This window comes from Ranitomeya variabilis, chromosome 4 (genome assembly GCF_051348905.1).
Source record: "Ranitomeya variabilis isolate aRanVar5 chromosome 4, aRanVar5.hap1, whole genome shotgun sequence".
Taxonomy (NCBI): Eukaryota; Metazoa; Chordata; class Amphibia; order Anura; family Dendrobatidae; genus Ranitomeya; species Ranitomeya variabilis.
The window spans coordinates 737,527,607-737,535,460 of NC_135235.1; the positions used below are offsets into that span (position 1 = coordinate 737,527,607).

General features: G+C 44.4%; 1 protein-coding gene across 1 annotated transcript in view; it reads left to right on the plus strand.

Annotated features, from left to right (window-relative positions):
- Nucleotides 1-7,854, plus strand: part of LOC143768035 (oocyte zinc finger protein XlCOF8.4-like) — a 118,298-nt gene that overhangs the window by 38,417 nt on the left and 72,027 nt on the right. The gene's annotated exons all lie outside the window — the stretch shown is intronic.

Below are 7,854 nucleotides of genomic sequence, written 5' to 3' on the forward strand. Positions count from 1 at the left end.
TGCAGACGCCTGCTCCTTTATGTGCGTCAAACTTTGCATCAGCAGACGCATTAGGGGGATGCTCATGCTTATTATGGCGTTGTCTGCACTAACCAGCCGTGTGCATTCCTCAAAACACTGAAGGACTTGACACAGGTCTTGTAGCTTCGACCACTGCACAACTGACAACTCCATGTCTGCCATCCAACTGCCTGCCCGTGTATGTGTATCCTCCCACAAAAACATAACAACACGCCTCTGTTCGCACAGTCTCTGAAGCATGTGCAGTGTGGAGTTCCACCTTGTTGAAATGTCGATGATTAGGCGATGCTGGGGAAGGTTCAAAGACCGCTGATAGTTCTGCATACGGCTGGAGTGTACGGGCGAACGGCGGATATGCGAGCAAAGTCTGCGCACTTTGAGGAGCAGGTTGGGTAACCCCGGGTAACTTTTCAGGAAGCACTGCACCACCAGGTTTAAGGTGTGAGCCAGGCAAGGAATGTGTTTCAGTTGGGAAAGGGCTATGGCAGCCATGAAATTCCTTCCGTTATCACTCACAACCTTGCCTGCCTCAAGATGTACAGTGCCCAGCCATGACTGAGTTTCATTCTGCAAGAACTCAGACAGAACTTCCGCGGTGTGTCTGTTGTCGCCCAAACACTTCATTGCCAATACAGCCTGCTGACGCTTGCCACTAGCTGTCCCATAATGGCACACCTGGTGTGCAACAGTGGCAGCTGCGGATGGAGTGGATGTGCAACTGCGGTGTGTGGACGAGCTCTCGCTTCTGCATGAGGAGGAGGAGGAAGAGGAGGAGGGGGGCAAACGCCTACAGCCAACTCTTTCCTTGACCGTGTACTAGGCAAAACTGTCCCAATATTGCTGTCCCCTGTGGACCCTGCATCCACCACATTCACCCAGTGTGCCATGATGGACACGTAACGTCCCTGGCCATGCCTACTGCTCCATGCATCTGTTGTCAGGTGCACCTTTGTAGTCACAGACTGCCTGAGTGCATGGACGATGCGGTCTTTATCATGCTGTTGGAGGGCGGGGATGGCTTTTCTAGAAAAGAAGTGCCGTCTGGGTAGCTCGTAGCGTGGTACAGCGTAGTCCATCAGCGCTTTGAAAGCTTCGCTTTCAACTAACCGGTAGGGCATCATCTCTAATGAGATTAGTCTAGCAATGTGGGCGTTCAAACCCTGTGTACGCGGATGCGAGGATGAGTACTTCCTTTTCCTAACAAGAGTCTCATGTACGGTGAGCTGGACTGGAGAGCTGGAGATCGTGGAACTAGCGGTGGTGCCGGTGGACATGGGTGAGTGAGAGAGGGTTGGAGATGGTATTCTTGCCGGTGCCCTACATGCAGTGTTTCCTACTGCAAACCTGGTGATTCCCTGACTGCTTTGGCCTGGCGACGAAAGCTGCACAGATACTGCCGGTGGTGCGGGAAATGGTGGGTTTACAGTGAGGGAAGGGATGTAGCGTTGCTGACTAGCTTCATTGGCCGAGGGTGCTGCAACCTTTAGGGACATTTGGTAGTTATTCCAGGCTTGCAAATGCATGGTGGATAAATGTCTATGCATGCAACTTGTATTTAGACTTTTAAGATTCTGACCTCTGCTTAAGGTAGTTGAACATTTTTGACAGATGACTTTGCGCTGATCATTTGGATGTTGTTTAAAAAAATGCCAGACTGCACTCTTTCTACTATCGGATAACTTTTCAGGCATTGCAGACTGAGCTTCTTTAACCGGATGGCCACGCTGTCCTCCAACAGGTTTTGGTTTTGCCACGCGTTTTTGGCCAGATACGGGCCCGGTAGATGGAACCTGTTGTGATGTTGATGCCTGCTGCGGCTCCTCCTCCTCCGCTTCTGAACTACTGCCGCCTGCACCCTGTTCCCCCAATGGCTGCCAATCGGGGTCAACAACTGGGTCATCTATGACCTCCTCTTCTATGTCGTGTGCAACTTCGTCTGTGTCACCGTGTAAGCCGGTGGTATAGCGTTCGTGACGGGGCACCATAGTCTCCGCTGGGTTTGATTCTGCCTCAGTACACTGCGAGGGCAATGTTCTGGTCTGAGTCAAAGGAACAGCATAGTAATCTGGCTGTGGCTGTGCATCTGTGCACTCCATGTCCGATTCAACTTCTAATGGGCATGGCCTGTTAACTGTTTCACTGTCTAACCCAGGAACGGTATGTGTAAAGAGCTCCATGGAGTAACCTGTTGTGTCGACTGACGCATCCTTCACTGTTGTTCTGGGTGAAGGACACAAGGAAGCGACTTGTTCCTGACCGGGAGCATCCACTGATGATGCACTGCTCTGACATTTGGCACTTTCCGAGGAGGAGGCGAAAGAGCTAGAGGCAGAGTGAGCAATGAAAGCCAATACTTGTTCCTCCTGCTTCGGCTTTAAAAGTGGTTTTCCTACTCCCAGAAAAGAGAGCGTTCGAGGCCTTGTGTAGGCAGACGACGTTTTTGGCTCAACAACTCGAGACTTAGGTGCTGTACTGCTTTTACCACGACCACCTGATGCTCCACCACCACTACCATCATTACCAGCTGACAATGACCGCCCACGGCCACGACCTCTTCCACTAGACTTCCTCATTGTTTGCAAAACGTAACCAAAGTAACGCTATTTGTTACTGTAAAACAACTTATAAGGTGAACTCAAACTTCTGTAGGATTTATATATACCTTTATAGGTGCCTGACACTAAAAGGAAAATCAGGCCCAATGTTACACACTAGGCTTTCTGTGCCCCAATAATTTGAGACAGATGGCACACACAGGAGCAGCACTCAAGCAGACTTGCCAATATTTATCTCCCACTAATTATTTTTTTTTGAAAAGGGAGAATGTCCCCAAAAACAAAAAAAATGGCCAAGTATCACACACTGGTTTTCGGTGGCACACAATGAGAGACAGATGCCACACACAGGACTGGCACAGAGGCAGAGTTGCCAATATTTATCTCCCACTTATTTTTTTTCTTTAAAAGGGAGAATTTACCCCAAAAAAAAAAAAAAACGCCCAGTATTACACAGTGGTTTTCGGTGGCACACAATGAGAGAGAGATGCCACCCACAGCAATGGCACGGAGGCAGACTTGCCAATATTTATCTCCCACTAATTATTTTTTTTTTTTAAAAGGGAGAATGTACCCAAAAACAAAAAAAATGGCCAAGTATCACACACTTGTTTTCGGTGGCACACAATGAGAGACAGATGCCACACACAGGACTGGCACAGAGGCAGACTTGCCAATATTTATCTCCCACTAATTATTTTTTTTTTGAAAAGGGAGAATTTAGAAAAAAAAAAAATGACCAAGTATCACACAGTGTTTTTCGGTGGCACACAATGAGAGAGAGATGCCACCCACAGCAATGGCACGGAGGCAGACTTGCCAATATTTATCTCCCACTAATTTTTTTTTTCGAAAAGGGAGAATTTAGAAAAAAAAAAATGGCCAAGTATCACACAGTTTTTCGGTGGCACACAATGAGAGACAGATGCCACACACAGGACTGGCACAGAGGCAGACTTGCCAATATTTATCTCCCACTAATTATTTTTTTTTGAAAAGGGAGAATGTACCCAAAAACAAAAAAAATGGCCAATTATCACACACTGGTTTTCGGTGGCACACAATGAGAGACAGATGCCACACACAGGACTGGCACGGAGGCAGACTTGCCAATATTTATCTCCCACTAATTTTTTTTTTCGAAAAGGGAGAATTTAGAAAAAAAAAAATGGCCAAGTATCACACAGTGATTTTTGGTGGCACACAATGAGAGACAGATGCCACACACAGGACTGGCACGGAGGCAGAATTGCCAATATTTATCTCCCACTAATTATTTTTTTTTTGAAAAGGGAGAATGTACCCAAAAACAAAAAAAATGGCCAATTATCACACACTGGTTTGAGAGACAGATGCCACACACAGGACTGGCACGGAGGCAGACTTGCCAATATTTATCTCCCACTAATTTTTTTTTTTTGAAAAGGGAGAATTTAGAAAAAAAAATAAAAATGGCCAAGTATCACACAGTGTTTTTCGGTGGCACATAATGAGAGAGAGATGCCACCCACAGCAATGGCACGGAGGCAGACTTGCCAATATTTATCTCCCACTAATTTTTTTTTTTGAAAAGGGAGAATTTAGAAAAAAAAAAAAATGGCCAAGTATCACACAGTGTTTTTCGGTGGCACACAATGAGAGACAGATGCCACACACAGGACTGGCACGGAGGCAGACTTGCCAATATTTATCTCCCACTAATTATTTTTTTTTGAAAAGGGAGAATGTACCCAAAAACAAAAAAAATGGCCAATTATCACACACTGGTTTTCGGTGGCACACAATGAGAGACAGATGCCACCCACAGCAATGGCACGGAGGCAGACTTGCCAATATTTATCTCCCACTAATTTTTTTTTTGGAAAGGGAGAATTTAGCAAAAAAAAAAAAAATGGCCAAGTATTACACACTGGTTTTCTGTGGCACACAATGAGAGAGAGATGCCACCCACAGCAATGGCACAGAGGCAGACTTGCCAATATTTATCTCCCTGCAGTAATCTCAGAAAAGTATGGCAGGCAGCTATAAAAAGGACTGCTGCACACAAAAGTGTGGACAAACACACAAGATAGCTGTGCAGAAAGGAAGGAAAAACAGGATTTGTGCTTTGAAAAAAGCAGTTGGTTTGCACAGCGTCGTACACACACAGCAACGCAGCTATCAGGGTCAGGGAGCCTTCTAGGGCAGCCCAATGAGCGACAGCGCTGAGGAAAAAAAATTTAGCTTCCACTGTCCCTGCAAACAAAAGGTGGTGTTGGACAGTGGAAATCGCTACAGCACAAGCGGTTTGTAGCTTTATGTACCCTGCCTATCACTATCCCTGCTTCTGAAGAAGCGGCAGCAACCTCTCCCTACGCTCAGAGCAGCAGCAGTAAGATGGCGGTCGGCGGGAACGCCCCTTTATAGCCCCTGTGACGCCGCAGAAAGCAAGCCAATCACTGCAATGCCCTTCTCTAAGATGGTGGGGACTGAGAACTATGTCATCACGCTGCCCACACTCTGCGTCCACCTTCATTGGCTGAGAAATGGAGCTTTTAGCGTCATCGAAACGCGACTTTCTCGCGAAAGTCGCGTACCGCATGGCCGACCCCACACAGGGATCGGCTCGGTTTCACGAGACGCCGACTTTGCCAAAAGTCGGCGACTTATGAAAATGAACGATCTGTTTCGCTCAACCCTAGTTCCCAATAAAAGCAAGTCCCTACTCAGATCTGTCATCTGTTAATGGAAATATAGGGGGCTTCCACATTACCGGTATCACAAAGGCTCTGGAAAAGCGAAATGGCTCCTCACTTGCCAAAAGAAATTCAGCAAATTCTCCGTTCCCAAATCCGAATGCCCCCTCCCTTCTGAGCCCCAATGTGCCTAAACGACATTTAGTGCCCACATGTTTGCCATTTCTGTAGTGATGAGAGCCTGCCTAATTTACAGGTGCGTGTCCCCAGAAGCATGAGCTGGGCATAACGTACGGGTGACTGCAATGTACTGGTCACTACAGTGTACTGGTCACTACAACGGCAGTTTGCAATTTTCACTCAGCAACATCCAGACACTGCTGTCTGTTTCTGGAAAACACCCATGGAGTCAAAATCATCACTATATCTGTAGATAAATTCCCAAAGGGTTCTAATTTCCAAAATGTGGTCACTTGAGGAGGGATTCTGCTTTTCTAGCCCGTAGGGGCTCTTTATATGGAATCCGCAAACTAGTCTAGGAAAATCTGCGCTCCAGGAGGCAAATAGCGCTTCGTCCCTACCGAGTCACTCCGTATGGCAAAGTAGTACTGTACAGCAACATACGGGGTATTTCTACATTCAGCATAAACTGTGGGACAAATTCTGGTGCCATTTTTACCCATTTCCCAGTGTGAAAATGTAAAACTTGGGGCTAACACAAAAATTTAAATTATGTTTTCTTCACTGCCCAATGGTAAAGTATGTGACACATCTGTGGTGTCAATATAATCACTGCACCCCTAGATGAATTAAGAGATTTAATTGGTAAAATGGGGTCACTTATGGGGGTTCTGCTGTTCTGGCACCTCAAGGGCTCTATCAATGTGACATGGCACCCTCAAACAAATGCAGCAAAATCTGCTCTGTAATATGTCGCTACTTCCCTTCTGAGCTTTGCACTGTGCCTCAAAAGTAGTTTTCGACCACATATGAGGTATCGGTGAACTCAGGAGAAATTGCACAATGCACAACAATCTTTTGAGTTAATTTTCTCTTTTTACCCTTGTGAAAATAAAAAAGTAGCTAAAAAAGATTTTTGTGAGAAAAATGTGATTTTTTTTATTTTCACGGATCAACGCTACAAACTTCTGTGAAGCATCGGGGAGTTCAAGGTGCTCAATACACATCTAGATAAGTTCCCTAATGGGTCTAGTTTAAAAAAATGGTGTCACTTGTTGGAGGTTTCCACTGTTTAGGCACATCAGGGGCTCCTCAAACGCGACATGGCAACCTCTAATTATTGCAGCATATTTTACATTCAAAAATTGAAATGGAGCTATTTCCCTTACAAGCCCTGTAATGCACCTAAACATTTGTTTTTCTCCACATATTGGGTATCTGCGCACTCAGGAGAAATTGCACAACAAATTGTATGAAGCAATTTCTCTTGATACCCTTATGAAAATGCAAAATTTGGAGCTAAAAAGATTTATCTGGGAAAAATCTGATTTTTTTAATTTTCATGTCTTAACTTTATAAACTTCTGTGAAGCACTTGTGGGTTCAAGGTGCTCAACACACATCTAGATAAGTTCCTTCAGGGGTCTAGTTTCCAAAATGGTGTCACTTGTTGGGGTTTCCTCTGTTTAGGCACATCAGGGGCTCTCCAAACATGACATGGCATCTGCTAATTATGAGAGCAAATTTTACAATCAAAAAGTGAAATGGCGCGCCTTCCCTTCTGAGCCCTGCTGTGTGCCCAAACAGTAGATTTCTCCCACATGTGGGCTATCGGCACGCTCAGGAGAAATTGCACAACAAAATGTATAGTCAATTTTCTCCTGCTACACTTGCAAAAGTAAAACAAAAATTAGGTCTAAAGGAAAATATTTGTGAAAGAAAAGCAAATGTTTATTTCTTCCTTCCAGATTACAAAAATTAATGTGAAGCACCTGAAGGGTTAATAAACTTCTTGAATGTGGTTTTGCGTATCTTGAGGGTTTTAGTTTTTAGAATGGTGTCATTTCTGGGTATGTTCTCTTATATAGACCCCTCAAAGTCATTTAAAATATGAGGTTGTCCCTAAAAAAATGGTTTTGCAAATTTTGTTGTAAAAATTAGAAATCGCTGGTCAACTTTTAACCCTTACAACTTCCTAACCAAAAAAATATGTTTCCAAAGTTGTGCTAATGTAAAGTAAACATGAGGGAAATGTTATTTATTAACTATTTTGTGCAACACGACTTAAGGGCATAAAAATTAAGTTTGAAAATAGAGAAATTTTCAAAATTTTAGCCAAATTTCAATTTTTTTCACAAATAAACGCAAGTCATATCAAAGAAATTTTACAACTATCATAAAGTGCAATCTGTCACGAGATAACAGACTCAGAATCACTGGGATTGGTTGAAACGTTCCAGAGTTATTACTTCATAAAGTGACACTGGTCAGAATTGTAAAAATTGGCCTGGTCAGGAAGGTGAAAACAGACTTCGGGGTGAAGGGGTTAAAGAATCTTCTTGTGAGAATGCGATATTCATAGAGGAATATCGTGAGGTCCAGGAAGTCTATACTAGAATTGCTGATGTTGGAGGTAAAAATGAG